Raw genomic sequence first — 17,755 nt, 5'->3', positions numbered from 1 at the left:
TTGCCTCACTGATTCGCCGATGGGGCAGACCGGAATTGGATCTGATAGCATCTCGAAAGAATGCCAAGCTTCCAAGATACAGATCCAGGTCGAGGGATCCTCAGGCCGAACTGATAGATGCCTTGGCAGTTCCTTGGTCGTTCAGCCTAGCTTATGTGTTTCCACCGTTTCCTCTCCTTCCACGCGTGATTGCTCGGATCAAACAGGAGAGAGCTTCAGTATTCCTGATCACGCCTGCATAGCCACGCAGGACTTGGTATGCGGATCTAGTGGACATGTCCTCTCTGCCACCGTGGAAACTTCCTTTGAGACAGGACCTTCTCATTCAAGGACCTTTCCAACATCCAAATCTAAATTACTTGATTTTATCGAAGCGGGGATTCTCCGATTCGGTTATCGATACTTTGATACAGGCACGTAAGCCTGTCACTAGAAAGATATATCATAAGATATGGCGTAAATATCTTTTCTCTTGTAAAGGTGTATCCAGTCCACGGGTTCATCCATTACTTGTGGGATATTCTCCTTCCCAACAGGAAGCTACAAGAGGACACCCACAGCAGAGCTGTCTATATAGCTCCTCCCCTAACTGCCACCCCCAGTCATTCTCTTGCAGCTCTCGACAAGAAAGGAAGTATCAAGAGAGATGTGGTGACTTAGTGTAGTTTTTACCTTCAATCAAAAGTTTGTTATTTTTAAACGGTACCGGCGTTGTACTGTTTTTACTCTCAGGCAGAAATTGGAAGAAGACTTCTGCCTGGAGGTTTGATGATCTTAGCGGTTTGTGACTAAGGTCCATTGCTGTTATCACACATAACTGAAGAGTATAGAAAGAAAACTTCAGTTGGGAGGACGGTCTGCAGATTTCCTGCTTTGAGGTATGTTCAGTATATTTTTTTCTAGAGAGATAAGGTCTAGAAAATGCTGACAGTGCCTGGTATATTTAAGGTAAGCCTGATACAGTGATTTAACAACAACTTGGATCATGCTTGCAAAAAGGGATAATATTCATGTTAATACCTATATTACTCTCTGACGCTTTAGTAGCTATGTCTGATATACCCTCACAATGTGCAGAAGTTGAAGCAGGAGAGCTTCTATCTGTGGGTGACTTCTCTGATTCAGGGAAGGCGTTACTTCAGTCTGACTCTGAAATGACAGCATTTAAATTTAAGCTTGAACACCTCCGCGTGTTGCTCAGGGAGGTTTTAGCGACTCTGGATGACTGTGACACCATTGTAGTCCCAGAGAAATTGTGTAAAATGGACAAATACTTTGCAGTGCCTGTTTACACTGATATTTTTCCAATCCCTAAGAGGTTTTCAGAAATTATTACTAAGGAATGGGATAGACCAGGTGTGCCATTCTCTCCCCCTCCTGCTTTTAAGAAAATGTTTCCTATAGATGCCGCTACACGGGACTTGTGGCAGACGGTCCCTAAGGTAGCTACCCTAGCTAAGCGTACAACTATTCCTGTCGAGTACAGTTGTGCTTTCCTAGATCCTATGGATAAGAAATTAGAGAGGGTTTCCTTAAGAAAATCTTTATACAACAAGGTTTTATTCTCCAGCCTCTTGCATGCATTGCCCCAGTCACTGCTGCAGCGGCTTTCTGGTTCAAGTCTCTGGAGGAGGCTTTACAGGTAGAGACCCCGTTGGATGATATCCTTGACAGGCTTAAAGCTATTAAGTTAGCCAATTCATTTATTTCTGACGCCGTTTTTCATTTAACCAAGCTAACGGCTAAAAATTCAGGTTTTGCCATTCAGGCACGTAGGGCGCTATGGCTTAAATCCTGGTCAGCTGATGTCACTTCAAAGTCTAAACTTCTCAAGATCCCCTTCAAAGGGCAGACCCTATTTGGGCCTGGACTGAAGGAGATCATTTCTGATATTACTGGAGGAAAAGGCCACGCCCTTCCCCAGGATAGGTCAAACAAGTTAAGGACCAAACAGACTAATTTTCGTTCCTTTCGAAACTTCGAGTGGCGCAGCTTTATCTTCCTCTTCTACAAAACAAGAGGGAAATTTTGCCAAGTCCAAGCCAGTCTGGAGACCTAACCAGGCTTGGAACAAGGGGAAACAGGCCAAAAAGCCTGCTGCTGCCTCTAAGACAGCATGAAGGAGTAGCCGGGACCGGATCTAGTGGGGGGGGCAGACTTTCTCTCTTCGCCCAGGCTTAGGCAAGAGACGTCCAGGATCCCTGGGCTCTGGAGATTGTTTCCCAGGGATATCTTCTGGATTTCAAAGCTTCATCTCCAAAGGGGAGATTTCATCTCTCACAATTATCTGCAAACCAGATAAAGAGAGAGGCATTCTTACATTGTGTTGAAGACCTACTAGTTATGGGAGTGATCCACCCAGTTCCAAAGGAGGAACAGGGGCAGGGATTCTATTCAAATCTGTTTATAGTTCCCAAGAAAGAGGGAACTTTCAGACCAATCTTGGATCTCAAGATCCTAAACAAATTTCTCAGGGTCCCATCCTTCAAGATGGAGACTATTCGAACCATCCTACCTATGATCCAGGAGGGTCAATATATGATTACCGTGGATTTAAAGGATGCTTATCTACATATTCCGATACACAGGGATCATCATCAGTTTCTCAGGTTTGCCTTCCTAGACAGGCATTACCAGTTTGTGGCTCTTCCTTTCGGGTTAGCCATGGCACCAAGAAACTTTACCAAGGTTCTAGGGTCCCTTCTGGCGGTTCTAAGACCGCGGTGTATAGCAGTAGCCCCTTACCTAGACGACATCCTGATACAGGCGTCAACTTTTCATATCGCCAGGTCCCATACGGACATTGTTCTGGCATTCCTAAGGTCTCACGGGTGGAAGGTGAACGAAGTAAAGAGTTCTCTCTCACCTCTCACTAGAGTTTCCTTCCTAGGAACTCTGATAGATTCAGTAGAAATGAAGATTTATCTGACAGGTCAGGTTGTCAAAACTTCTAACTTCCTGCCGTGCTCTTTATTCCATTTCTCGTCCGTCAGTGGCTCAGTGTATGGAGGTAATCAGATTAATGGTAGCGGCAATGGACATAGTTCCGTTTGTCCGCCTACATCTCAGACCACTGCAACTTTGTATGCTCAATCAGTGGAATGGGGATTACACAGATTTGTCCCCTCTACTAAATCTGGATCAAGAGACCAGGGATTCTCTTCTCTGGTGGTTATCTCGGGTCCATCTGTCCAAGGGAATGAGTTTCCGCAGGCCAGAATGGACTATAGTATCAACAGATGCCAGCCTTCTGGGCTGGGGTGCAGTCTGGAACTCCCTGAAGGCTCAGGGTTCGTGGACTCAGGAGGAGGTCCTCCTTCCGATAAACATTCTGGAACTAAGAGCGATATTCAATGCTCTTCAGGCTTGGCCTCAGCTAGCTGCGGTCAGGTTCATCAGATTTCAGTCGGACAACATCACGACTGTAGCCTATATCAACCATCGTGGGGGAACAAGGAGCCCCCTGGCAATGTTGGAGGTTTCAATGATAATTCTATGGGCAGAGGTTCACTCTTGCCGTGTCTCAGCTATCCATATCCCAGGAGTAGAGAACTGGGAGGCGGATTTTCTAAGTCGGCAGACTTTTCATCCGGGGACGTGGGAGCTCCATCCGGAGGTATTTGCCCAGTTGATCCAACTTTGGGGCAAACCAGAACTGGATCTCATGGCATCTCGTCAGAACGCCAAGCTTCCTTGTTACGGGTCCAGGTCCAGGGATCCCAAGGCAGCTCTGATAGATGCTCTAGAATCGCCCTGGTCCTTCAGCCTGGCTTATGTGTTTTCACTGTTTCCTCTGCTCCCTCGTCTGATTGCCAAGATCAAGCAGGAGAGAGCTTTGGTGATCTTGATAGCCCCTGCGTGACCACGCAGGACTTGGTATGCAGATCTGGTGGACATGTCATCCTTTCCACCATGGACTCTGCTGCTAAGGCAGGACCTTCTACTTCAAGGTTCCTTCAAACATTCAAATCTAATTTCTCTACGTCTGACTGCTTGGAGATTGAACGCTTGATTCTATCAAAGCGTGGTTTTTCCGAATCAGTCATTGATACCTTAATTCAGGCTCGAAAGCCTGTCACCAGGAAAATCTATCATAAGATATGGTGTAAATATTTTCATGGGTGTGAATCCAAGGGTTACTCATGGATTAAGGTCAGGATTCCTAGGATATTATCTTTTCTCCAAGAAGGATTGGAGAAGGGATTGTCAGCTAGTTCCTTAAAGGGACAGATTTCTGCTCTGTCTATTCTTTTGCACAAACGTCTGGCTGAGGTTCCAGACGTTCAGGCGTTTTGTCAGGCTTTAGTTAGAATCAAGCCTGTGTTTAAACCTGTTGCTCCGCCATGGAGTTTAAATTTAGTTCTTAAAGTTCTTCAAGGGGTTCCGTTTGAACCTTTGCATTCCATAGATATTAAGCTTTTATCTTGGAAAGTTCTATTTTTAGTAGCTTTCTCCTCGGCTCGAAGAGTTTCGGAGTTATCTGCTTTACAGTGTGATTCCCCTTATCTGATTTTCCATGCAGATAAGGTAGTGTTACGTACCAAACCTGGGTTTCTGCCTAAGGTGGTATCTAATAAGAATTTCAATCAGGAGATTGTTGTTCCTTCCCTATGTCTTAATCCTTTTTCAAAGAAAGAACGTCTATTACACAATCTTGATGTGGTTCGTGCTTTAAAGTTTTATTTACAAGCTATGAAGGATTTTCGTCAAACATCTGCTTTGTTTGTTGTCTACTCTGGACAGAGAAGAGACCAAAAGGCTTCGGCAACTTCTCTTTCCTTTTGGCTAAGAAGCATAATTCGCTTAGCTTATGAGACTGCTGGCCAGCAGCCTCCTGAAAGAATTACAGCTCATTCTACTAGAGCAGTAGCTTCCACATGGGCTTTTAAACATGAGGCCTCTGTTGAACAGATTTGTAAGGCGGCGACTTGGTCTTCGCTTCATACCTTTTCTAAATTCTATAAATTTGATACTTTTGCTTCTTCGGAGGCTATTTTTTGGAGAAAGGTCTTACAGGCAGTGGTGCCTTCCGTTTAAGTTTCCTGCCTTGTCCCTCCCTTCATCCGTGTCCTAAAGCTTTGGTATTGGTATCCCACAAGTAATGGATGAACCCGTGGACTGGATACACCTTTACAAGAGAGAACCAAATTTATGCTTACCTGATAAATTTATTTCTCTTGTGGTGTATCCAGTCCACGGCCCGCCCTGTCATTTTAAGGCAGGTGTTTTTTATTTTTAAACTAGTCACCACTGCACCCTATAGTTTCTCCTTTTTTCTTGCTTGTCTTCGGTCGAATGACTGGGGGTGGCAGTTAGGGGAGGAGCTATATAGACAGCTCTGCTGTGGGTGTCCTCCTGCAGCTTCCTGTTGGGAAGGAGAATATCCCACAAGTAATGGATGAACCCGTGGACTGGATACACCACAAGAGAAATAAATTTATCAAGTAAGCATAAATTTTGTTTTTTTGGTGTGAATTCAAGGGCTACTCATGGAGTAAAGTTAGGATTCCCAGGATTGTCTTTTCTCCAAGAAGGATTGGAGAAAGGATTATCAGCGAGTTCCTTAAAGGGACAGATTTCTGCTTTGTCAATTTTGCTACACAAACGTTTGGCAGATGTTCCAGATGTTCAGTCTTTTTGTCAGGCTCTAACCAGAATTGAGCCTGTATTTAGATCAATTACTCCACCTTGGAGTTTGAATTTAGTTCTTAGTTCTTCAAGGGGTTCCGTTTGAACCCATTCATTCCATAGATATTAAATTGTTATCTTGGAAAGTTTTGTTTTTGGTTGCTATTTCTTCTGCTCGTAGAGTTTCTGAGCTTTCAGCATTTCAATGTGATTTGCCTTATCTTATCTTTCATTCTGATAAGGTGGTTTTGCGTACCAAACCGAGATTCCTTCCTAAGGTTGTTTCAAATAAGAATATTAATCAGGAAATTGTTGTTCCTTCCTTGTGTCCTAATCCTTCTAAGACGGAGCGTCTGTTACATAACCTGGACGGGGTCCGTGCCTTGAAGTTTTACTTGCAGGCGACTAAGGAGTTCCGTCAAGCATCTTCATTATTCATTGTTTATTCTGGAAAGCGTAGGGGTCAGAAAGCTACGGCTACGTCTTTCTTTTTGGCTGAAGAGTATCATCCGTCTGGCATATGCGACTGCTGGACAGCAGCCTCCTGAAAAAATAACGGCTCATTCTACTAGGGCTGTGGCTTCCACATGGGCTTTTAAAAATGATGCTTCTGTTGAACAGATTTGCAAGGCTGCGACTTGGTCTTCTCTTCATACTTTTTCCAAATTTGATACTTTTTCTTCTTCTGAGACTGGTTTTGGGAGAAAAGTTCTTCAAGCAATGGTGCCTTTCCGTTTAGGTCTCTGTCTTGTCCCTCCCTTTCATCCGTGTCCTGTAGCTTTGGTATTGTATCCCACAAGTAAGGATGAAATCCGTGGACTCGTCGTATCTTGTAGAAGAAAAGTAAATTTATGCTTACCTGATAAATTAATTTATTCTACGATAAGACGAATCCACTGCCTTCCCTTTCATTTTTCAGACAGATTTAAATTATATTTTTGTAACTTCAGTCACCTCTGCACCTTTTAGCTTTTCCTTTCTCTTCCTAAACCTTCGGTCGAATGACTGGGGGTGGAGGGAAGGGAGGAGCTATGTATACAGCTCTGTTGTGGTGCTCTTTGCCACTTCCTGTTAGCAGGAGGTTAATATCCCACAAGGATGAAATCCGTGGACTCGTCGTATCGTAGAAGAAATAAATTTATCAGGTAAGCATAAATTGACTTTTTCTTATTTTTCATCAGGATAAGGCGGTTTTGCGGACTTCATTTAAGTTCTTACCTAAGGTTGTGAAATCTAACAACATTAGTAGATACATTTAGGAAAGAAAGAAAAGAAGGCGCCACAATAGTGCAGTATCAATGGTAACACGCACTTTCCCCAAGTTCCATCTGCTCTACTTACAAAATGAAAAGCACTTGATAAGTGCCACAAGCGCAGACTGTACTTAATAGTCGTACAGCTGACTATCCTCCGTCTCTTTCAGGAGTCTCTGTCTCTTTCAGGAGTCTCTGTCTCTTTCAGGAGTGTCTGTCTCTTTCAGGAGTGTCTGTCTCTTTCAGGAGTGTCTGTCTCTTTCAGGAGTCTCTGTCTCTTTCAGGAGTCTCTGTCTCTTTCAGGAGTCTCTGTCTCTTTCAGGAGTCTCTGTCTCTTTCAGGAGTCTCTGTCTCTTTCAGGAGTCTCTGTCTCTTTCAGGAGTCTCTGTCTCTTTCAGGAGTCTCTGTCTCTTTCAGGAGTCTCTGTCTCTTTCAGGAGTCTCTGTCTCTTTCAGGAGTCTCTGTCTCTTTCAGGAGTCTCTGTCTCTTTCAGGAGTCTCTGTCTCTTTCAGGAGTCTCTGTCTCTTTCAGGAGTCTCCGTCTCTTTCAGGAGTCTCCGTCTCTTTCAGGAGTCTCCGTCTCTTTCAGGAGTCTCCGTCTCTTTCAGGAGTCTCCGTCTCTTTCAGGAGTCTCCGTCTCTTTCAGGAGTCTCCGTCTCTTTCAGGAGTCTCCGTCTCTTTCAGGAGTCTCCGTCTCTTTCAGGAGTCTCCGTCTCTTTCAGGAGTCTCCGTCTCTTTCAGGAGTCTCCGTCTCTTTCAGGAGTCTCCGTCTCTTTCAGGAGTCTCCGTCTCTTTCAGGAGTCTCCGTCTCTTTCAGGAGTCTCCGTCTCTTTCAGGAGTCTCCGTCTCTTTCAGGAGTCTCCGTCTCTTTCAGGAGTCTCCGTCTCTTTCAGGAGTCTCCGTCTCTTTCAGGAGTCTCCGTCTCTTTCAGGAGTCTCCGTCTCTTTCTCTCAGCAGAACTTGGGGAAAGTGCGTGTTACCATTGATGCTGCACTATTGTGGCGCCTTCTTGTCTTTCTTTCCTATATGTTACACCAGAACCTTACACCAACGATCGTTTGAAGAAGCTGCGAGCCACCTATACTAAGGATTGATTTCAGATCTCCCCATATTCGTCTAGGAGGCACTTTGGAGAATACATCGTATGAAGCTGTGAGACTATATATTTATATTTTACACAGACCTACACGTTGAGTGTATCTTTGTCACTTCTTTGTTGTAATTTTTCTTGTTTTATATATTGCACTGTTGGTTTATTTACTGCACTATTGTTTATTATGTAGTTTCTGACATTTAGGTGCACCCTCTGAATGTTATTTTGCAATTTTATTTTTAATTATATTACCACGTAGTATCACTGTCCATTTGGATTACCACTGCAAGTGACCAAATTGTCACTGTGCATACTTATAGGAATATTTGCCTACAGCATTTGCGTAACAGCAGTTAGTTTAATTTTATTTGTGCATTTATAAGGGATAGGCGCCTCCAATTCTCTATAATATTTGTTCATTAGTAGATACATTGTTGTCCCTTCCTTGTGTCCTAATCCTAAGAGTTCTTTGGAAAGATCCTTACATTCTTTGGATGTGGTAAGGGCTTTGAAATATTATGTTGAAGCTACTAAAGATTTCAGGAAGACTTCTAGTCTTTTTGTGATATTTTCTGGTCCTAGGAAAGGTCAGAAGGCCTCTATTTCCTTGGCTTCTTGGTTAAAGCTTTTGATTCTTCAAGCTTATTTGGAGTCGGGTCAGGCCCCGCCTCAGAGAATTACAGCTCATTCTACTAGATCAGTCTCCACTTTGTGGGCTTTTAAGAATGAAGCTTCAGTTGATCAGATTTGCAAAGCAGCGACTTGGTCCTCTTTGCATACATTTACTAAATTCTACCGTTTTGATGTATTTGCTTCTTTTGAAGCAGTTTTTGGTAGAAAAGTTCTTCAGGCAGCTGTTTCAGTTTGATTCTTCTGCTGATGTTTTAAGTTTCTTTTCTTCATGAGAATAACTTATATTTTGGGTTGTGGATTTATTTTTTAGCATATGGCTGTTTATTTTTATCCCTCCCTGTCTAGTGACTCTTGCGTGGAGTTCTACATCTTGGGTATTGTTATCCCATACGTCACTAGCTCATGGACTCTTGCCAATTACATGAAAGAAAACATAATTTATGTAAGAACTTACCTGATAAATTAATTTCTTTCATATTGGCAAGAGTCCATGAGGCCCACCCTTTTTGTATGGTGGTTATGATTTTTTTTGTATAAAGCACAATTATTTCCAGATTCCTTTGTTGATGCTTTTTACTTCTTTCTTTTTCACCCCACTACTTGGCTATTCGTTAAAACTGAATTGTGGGTGTGGTGAGGGGTGTATTTATAGGCATTTTGAGGTTTGGGAAACTTTGCCCCTCCTGGTAGGATTGTATATCCCATACGTCACTAGCTCAAAAGATACTAGCCAATTTCTTAGATATTTTTGCTAGTGAACCCCTCACTGAGTATACATGAGTGTACAATCACTTATGGAATAGAACAGACATTCTACATATATAAAACAAATTTTCCAAGCTTGCTGGTCTCATTACTAGTCTGTTAAACATGTCTGACATAGAGGAAACTCCTTGTTCATTATGTTTAGAAGCCATTGTGGAACCCCCTCTTAGAATGTGTACCAAATGCACTGACCTTTCTATAAGTTATAAAGATCATATTATGGCTTTAAAAGATTTATCACCAGAGGTTTCTCAGACTGACAAAAGGGAGGTTAAACCACCTAGCTCTCCCAATGTGTCAGAACCTATATCTCCCGCGCAAGTGACGCCTAGTACATCTGGCGCGTCCAATGCGTTTACCTTACAAGACATGGCGGCAGTTATGAAACATACCCTCACAGAGGTATTGTCCAAACTGCCAGGGTTTCAAGGAAAGCGTGACAGCTCTGGGGTTAGAACAAATACAGAGCTTTCTGATGCTTTAGTAGCTATGTCTGATATACCCTCACAATGTACAGAAGCCGAAGCAGGAGAGCTTCTATCTGTGGGTGACATTTCTGATTCAGGGAAGGCGTTACTTCAGTCTGACTCTGAAATGACAGCATTTAAATTTAAGCTTGAACACCTCCGCTTGTTGTTCAGGGAGGTTTTAGCGACTCTGGATGACTGTGACACTATTGTAGTCCCAGAGAAATTGTGTAAAATGGACAAATACTATGCAGTGCCTGTTTACACTGATGTTTTTCCAATCCCTAAGAGGTTTTCAGAAATTATTACAAAGGAATGGTGTGGCAAACCTAGCCACTTCTGGACTATAACGTAAGAAAGGTTGTCTGTGACAGACCCTTCGGTCAGGACTGAAAGTGTTAACTTTATTTTCTAACCACAAGTGGCTGGCTCCAGCTACAATCTAATTAATGCTTAGCATTCTATTGTTTGATCACCCCCAGAGAGAAACGCCTAAGTGATAAGGAGAGTCAAGAGTGTCCTGTGGTTGAAGTGTTTAAGTAATATAATCCTATTGTATCATGTCAAGGGCGTTTCTCCCTTTTATCTAATGTACAACATTCTTTCCACCCCCATCTGGGGGGGGGGGTCAAAAACCTGTATAAATCTGTATGCTGCCTTCAAATAAAGTGTTATTCTGTTTAAAACCTGAAAACTGGCTGGGTTGTGAACTGCTGATTCCCTATGCAGGACATTGTTCCCTGGTGTTAACCCTTGGTATCCGGTTGGTACCGTTACAATTGGTGGCAAGCGACGGAATGAACCTTATCGCCCAGAAGAGCAACTACACAAGCCAGTAACCTCAGGAAGAGGGGGATTACTACAATACTGACTAAGATGGAAGGAGTACCAGGGACCGAAGTGAATGGAGATGGATTATTCTAAGCTAAAGAGACAAACGTAAAAGGAACTGCTAGAAGCCAGGGGAAAGATAGGCAGCAGCAAACCCAAGGCTATATTAATTGCTGAGCTGATGGAGGGAGACAGAGCTCGCAGCGCTACGCCTCCAGCAGCCATGGAGGAGACCCTATACCAGAGGGAAATGAGGACCAGGCTGGAATTTTTACCCCAACCTGTACCACGGGATATGCTATCCGTGGTAATGGCAGATGTGCAGGAGTACGTGATGGCACACAGTCCGCGGAATGCATCCTCCCGAGCAGAATCCATTTTGGACGCACTCAGCAACCCAGTAAGACCCAAAATCCCATACCATGCATTTAAAATGTTTTGTGAGGAGAAGGATGAGATTGATGGGTATTTACAGGATTTTGAGAGACTGTGCGAGTTACATGATTTGGAGCAGTCCGTATGGGTGCCGGTGCTAGCAGGCAAGCTAGCCGGTAGGGCAGCGGAAGCGTATCGCGCTGTACCCAGGGAGGACAGCAAGGATTACGCTAAAGTGAAGAGAGCGATCTTGGAAAGATATGCCATTACCTCAGAGGCATACCGGCGCAAGTTTAGAGGCCTGCGCAAGCCAGAAAGAGATTCCCATGCAGAGTGGGCCCACAAGCTGGATCAAGCATCTCAGGGGTGGATACAGGCCAGCCAAGCTACCACCATGGAAGAATTGCGACAACTGATGCTGTTGGAGCAATTCTTTAACGGCTTGTCCCCAGAAGCCCAAGAATGGGTGAGAGATCGAAAACCCCTCACCTTAACCGAAGCAGCCAGATTAGCAGACCAGCATTTTGATGCCAGGAGGCACCATGGACTACAGCCTAACAACGGACGGGCTAATATACAATGCCACACCTGCAAGCAGTGGGGACATATGGCACGTGAGTGCACCCAAAATCAGAGCAGACAAGCTTGGAACCAGGTCAGACAGAACCTGGCCCCAAGGGCGGCTGCTCACCATTACCAAACGGAGCCAGCCGCTCATGAGGTGTTGAGCACCCAAGCCGAGGAACCCCTGGGAATTCTGCATGAGGTGATGTCGGTCCAGGGACTTCGGGATTCGGGAGCTACTTTAACCCTGATAGCTCCCCATTTGGTGCCGGATACAGCACCCACTGGCGGATCCGTGGCAGTACGAGGGGCAGGGGGAGCAGTATACCGATTGCCCACTGCTAGAGTGGAGTACAGACCCCCAGTCACCCCAGCAGCTGCCAGTTACCAACCCCCGGCGCACCGCTATACCACACGGCCTCCGGCCACGAACTACCCTCAGAGAGCCCGGTTCAATTCGCGGGGCTACTCACAACCTATTCGGTGCTTTGGATGTAAGCAACTAGGGCACAAAAGACCAGAGTGTCCCCTAAATGCAGCGAATCAAGCACAGTCCTGGAGAAGACCCGCTGGCGGAATCCCACATAATCCTCAGCCTGTGGCCCGCTACGTAGAGGCGCCAGAATGCTGGGGCAGCCTACATGAAGCAGACCCCGTGCAAGCTGCCCACCGGAATAACCGGCAACGGGTTAAAGTGAATGGGAAGGAGGTCAGTTGTCTACGGGATACTGGTGCTACCATGACCTTGCTTCAAGAGAACTTGGTGCCTGAGAAACAGCACACTGGAGACACTGTGGCTGTGAGGGTAGCAGGGGGCACTGTGTTCCGCCTACCTGTTGCCAGGGTACATTTGGATTGGGGAGTGGGCGCTAGACTTGTGAATGTGGGGGTCAAGAAGGACTTACCTGCTGATGTTCTCCTTGGAAATGACTTGGCCCCCCTTTTTTCTGCCTATGCTCCCATGGATCCCGCTAATGTTAACCCTGTGACTACGCAAGCCCAGTCCCTCCGGGAAGAGACGCTTCCATGTTTGGGGTGGGGGCAGTACTGAGCCAAGTTGGAGCAGATGGCGGAGAACACCCCGTAGCTTACTTGAGCCGAAAGTTGTTGCCCCGGACATCCCCAAGCCGATCCGTTGGGATCAGACTGTGTATGCCGGCTTGGTTCTGGGGGAGCATTGTGGCAAACCTAGCCACTTCTGGACTATAACGTAAGAAAGGTTGTCTGTGACAGACCCTTCGGTCAGGACTGAAAGTGTTAACTTTATTTTCTAACCACAAGTGGCTGGCTCCAGCTACAATCTAATTAATGCTTAGCATTCTATTGTTTGATCACCCCCAGAGAGAAACGCCTAAGTGATAAGGAGAGTCAAGAGTGTCCTGTGGTTGAAGTGTTTAAGTAATATAATCCTATTGTATCATGTCAAGGGCGTTTCTCCCTTTTATCTAATGTACAACATTCTTTCCACCCCCATCTGGGGGGGGGGGGGGGGTCAAAAACCTGTATAAATCTGTATGCTGCCTTCAAATAAAGTGTTATTCTGTTTAAAACCTGAAAACTGGCTGGGTTGTGAACTGCTGATTCCCTATGCAGGACATTGTTCCCTGGTGTTAACCCTTGGTATCCGGTTGGTACCGTTACAAATGGGATAGACCAGGTGTACCGTTCTCTCCCCCTCCTGCTTTTAAAAAGATGTTTCCCATAGATGCCGCTACACGGGACTCGTGGCAGACGGTCCCTAAGGTGGAGGGAGCAGTCTCTACCCTAGCTAAGCGTACAACTATCCCCGTTGAGGACAGTTGTGCTTTCCTAGATCCAATGGATAAAAAATTAGAGGGTTTCCTTAAGAAAATCTTTATACAACAAGGTTTTATTCTCCAGCCTCTTGCATGCATTGCCCCTGTCACTGTTGCAGCAGCTTTCTGGTTCGAGTCTCTTGAAGCGGCTCTACAGGTGGAGACCCCGTTGGATGATATCCTAGACAGGCTTAAAGCCCTTAAGTTAGCCAATTCATTTATTTCTGACGCTGTTTTTCATTTAACAAAGCTAACGGCTAAGAATTCAGGTTTTGCCATTCAGGCGCGTAGGGCACTATGGCTTAAATCCTGGTCAGCTGATGTTACTTCAAAGTCTAAGCTTCTCAACATCCCCTTCAAAGGGCAGACCCTATTCGGGCCTGGACTGAAGGAGATCATTTCTGATATTACTGGAGGAAAAGGCCATGCCCTTCCCCAGGATAGGTCCAACAAATTAAGGACCAAACAGACTAATTTTCGTTCCTTTCGAAACTTCAAGAGTGGCGCAGCTTCAACTTCCTCTACTGCAAAACAAGAAGGAAATATTGCCCAGTCCAAGCCAGTCTGGAGACCTAACCAGGCTTGGAATAAGGGAAAGCAGGCCAAAAAACCTGCTGCTGCCTCTAAGACAGCATGAAGGAGTAGCCCCTGATCCGGGACCGGATCTAGTTGGGGGCAGACTTTCTCTCTTCGCCCAGGCTTGGGCAAGAGATGTCCAGGATCCCTGGGCTCTGGAGATTGTTTCCCAGGGATATCTTCTGGATTTCAAAGCTTCATCTCCAAAGGGGAGATTTCATCTCTCACAATTATCTGCAAACCAGATAAAGAGAGAGGCATTCTTACGTTGCATTCAAGACCTTCTGGTTATGGGAGTGATCCACCCAGTTCCAAGGGAGGAACAGGGGCAGGGATTCTATTCAAATCTGTTTATAGTTCCCAAAAAAGAGGGAACTTTCAGACCAATCTTGGATCTCAAGATCCTAAACAAATTTCTCAGAGTCCCATCCTTCAAGATGGAGACTATTCGAACCATCCTACCTATGATCCAGGAGGGTCAATATATGACTACCGTGGACTTAAAGGATGCTTATCTCCACATTCCGATACACAGAGATCATCATAGGTTTCTCAGGTTTGCTTTCTTAGACAGGCATTACCAGTTTGTGGCTCTTCCCTTCGGTTAGCCATGGCACCAAGAATCTTTACAAAGGTTCTAGGGTCCCTTATATCGTTTCTAAGGCCACGAGGCATAGCGGTGGCTCCTTACCTAGACGACATTCTGATACAGGCGTCGAATTTTCAAATCGCCAAGTCCCATACGGACATTGTTCTGGCATTCCTGAGGTCTCACGGGGGAAGGTGAACGAAGAAAAGAGTTCTCTCTCCCCTCTCACAAGAGTTTCCTTCCGAGGAACTCTGATAGATTCAGTAGAAATGAAGACTTTTCTGACAGAGGTCAGGTTGTCAAAGCTTCTAACTTCCTGCCGTGCTCTTTATTCCACTTCTCAGCCGTCAGTGGCTCAGTGTATGGAAGTAATCGGTTTAATGGTAGCGGCAATGGACATAGTTCCTTTTGCCCGCCTACATCTCAGACCACTGCAACTTTGCATGCTCAATCAGTGGAATGGGGATTACACAGATTTGTCCCCTCTGCTAAATCTGGATCAAGAGACCAGGGATTCTCTTCTCTGGTGGCTATCTCGGGTCCATCTGTCCAGGGGAATGAGTTTCCGCAGGCCAGAATGGACTATAGTGACGACAGATGCCAGCCTTCTGGGCTGGGGCACAGTCTGGAACTCCCTGAAGGCTCAGGGTTCGTGGACTCAGGAGGAAGCCCTCCTTCCGATAAACATTCTGGAACTAAGAGCGATATTCAATGCTCTTCAGGCTTGGCCTCAGCTAGCTGCGGTCAGGTTCATCAGATTTCAGTCAGACAACATCACGACTGTAGCCTATATCAACCATCAGGGGGGAACAAGGAGCCCCCTGGCAATGTTGGAGGTCTCAAAGATAATTCTATGGGCAGAGGTTCACTCTTGCCATCTCTCAGCTATCCATATCCCAGGAGTAGAGAACTGGGAGGCGGATTTCCTAAGTCGGCAGACTTTTCATCCGGGGGAGTGGGAGCTCCATCCGGAGGTATTTGCCCAGTTGTTTCAACTATGGGGCAAACCAGAACTGGATCTCATGGCGTCTCGTCAGAACGCCAAGCTTCCTCGTTACGGGTCCAGGTCCAGGGATCCCAAGGCAGAGCTGATAGATGCTCTAGCAGCGCCCTGGTCCTTCGGCCTGGCTTATGTGTTTCCTCTGCTCCCTTGTCTGATTGCCAAGATCAAGCAGGATCCGAGTCGGTCATTGATACCTTAATTCAGGCTCGAAAGCCTGTCACCAGGAAAATCTATCATAAGATATGGTGTAAATATCTTCATTGGTGTGAATCCAAGGGTTACTCATGGAGTAAAGTCAGGATTCCTAGAATCTTATCCTTTCTCCAAGAAGGATTGGAGAAGGGATTGTCAGCTAGTTCCTTAAAGGGACAAATTTCTGCTCTGTCTATTCGTTTGCACAAACGTCTGGCTGAGGTTCCAGACGTTCAGGCGTTTTGTCAGGCTTTAGTTAGAATCAAGCCTGTGTTTAAACCTGTTGCTCCGCCATGGAGTTTAAATGTAGTTCTTAAAGTTCTTCAAGGGGTTCCGTTTGAACCTTTGCATTCCATAGATATTAAGCTTTTATCTTGGAAAGTTCTGTTTTTAGTAGCTCTCCTCGGCTCGAAGAGTTTTGGAGTTATCTGCTTTACAGTGTGATTCTCCTTATCTGATTTTCCATGCAGATAAGGTAGTTTTCCGTACCAAACCTGGGTTTCTTCCTAAGGTAGTATCTAATAAGAATATCAATCAGGAGATTGTTGTTCCTTCATTATGTCCTAATCCTTCCTCAAAGAAGGAACGTCTTTTACACAATCTTGATGTGGTTCGTGCTTTAAAGTTTTATTTAAAAGCTACGAAGGATTTTCGTCAAACATCTGCTTTGTTTGTTGTCTACTCTGGACAGAGGAGAGGCCAAAAGGCTTTGGCAACTTCTCTTTCTTTTTGGCTGAGAAGCATAATCCGCTTAGCTTATGAGACTGCTGGCCAGCAGCCTCCTGAAAGAATTACAGCTCATTCCACTAGAGCGGTGGCTTCCACATGGGCTTTTAAAAATGAGGCCTCTGTTGAACAGATTTGTAATGCGGCGACTTATTCTTCGCTTCATACTTTTTCTAAATTCTACAAATTTGATATTTTTGCTTCTTCGGAGGCTACTTAGAAAGGTCTTACAGGCAGTGGTGCCTTCTGTTTAAGTTCCTGCCTTGTCCCTCCCTTCATCCGTGTCCTAAAGCTTTGGTATTGGTATCCCACAAGTAATGGATGAACCCGTGGACTGGATACACCTTTACAAGAGAGAACCAAATTTATGCTTACCTGATAAATTTATTTCTCTTGTGGTGTATCCAGTCCACGGCCCGCCCTGTCATTTTAAGGCAGGTGTTTTTTATTTTTAAATTAGTCACCACTGCACCCTATAGTTTCTCCTTTTTTCTTGCTTGTCTTCGGCAGAATGACTGGGAGTGGCAGTTAGGGGAGGAGCTATATAGACAGCTCTGCTGTGGGTGTCCTCTTGCAACTTCCTGTTGGGAAGGAGAATATCCCACAAGTAATGGATGAACGCGTAGACTGGATACACCACAAGAGAAATAAATTTATCAGGTAAGCATAATTTTTTTTTTTTTCTCTTCCCCGTGCAAACCAGCAGTTCTGGTTGCAGCAGCACAGTTCACAGCAGAAGAATTTTCCCTTCAGACACCTCTCCGGTCTTGCTGTTTGCTTTGTCGCTAGCGGATTATACCGCAATCCTGGGACTCCCACAGCCAATAGGCTTAGATGATGCCTAATGCTCAAACCAGCCCTTAAGAAATGCGGGCCACAGAGCTAATGGCGGGGGAAGAGGCGCGACGGTCTAAATCGCTCGGCTCGGGCGCGACGGTCTAAATCGCTCGGCTCGGGCGCGACGGTCTAAAGCGCTCGGCTCGGGCGCGACGGTCTAAAGCGCTCGGCTCGGGCGCGACGGTCTAAAGCGCTCGGCTCGGGCGCGACGGTCTACAGCGCTCGGCTCGGGCGCGACGGTCTAAAGCGCTCGGCTCGGGCGCGACGGTCTAAAGCGCTCGGCTCGGGCGCGACGGTCTAAAGCGCTCGGCTCGGGCGCGACGGTCTAAAGCGCTCGGCTCGGGCGCGACGGTCTAAAGCGCTCGGCTCGGGCGCGACGGTCTAAAGCGCTCGGCTCGGGCGCGACGGTCTAAAGCGCTCGGCTCGGG

The sequence above is a fragment of the Bombina bombina genome, chromosome 11 (assembly GCF_027579735.1).
Source record: "Bombina bombina isolate aBomBom1 chromosome 11, aBomBom1.pri, whole genome shotgun sequence".
Lineage (NCBI taxonomy): Eukaryota > Metazoa > Chordata > Amphibia > Anura > Bombinatoridae > Bombina > Bombina bombina.
Note: the sequence above shows the minus strand (reverse complement) of the source record.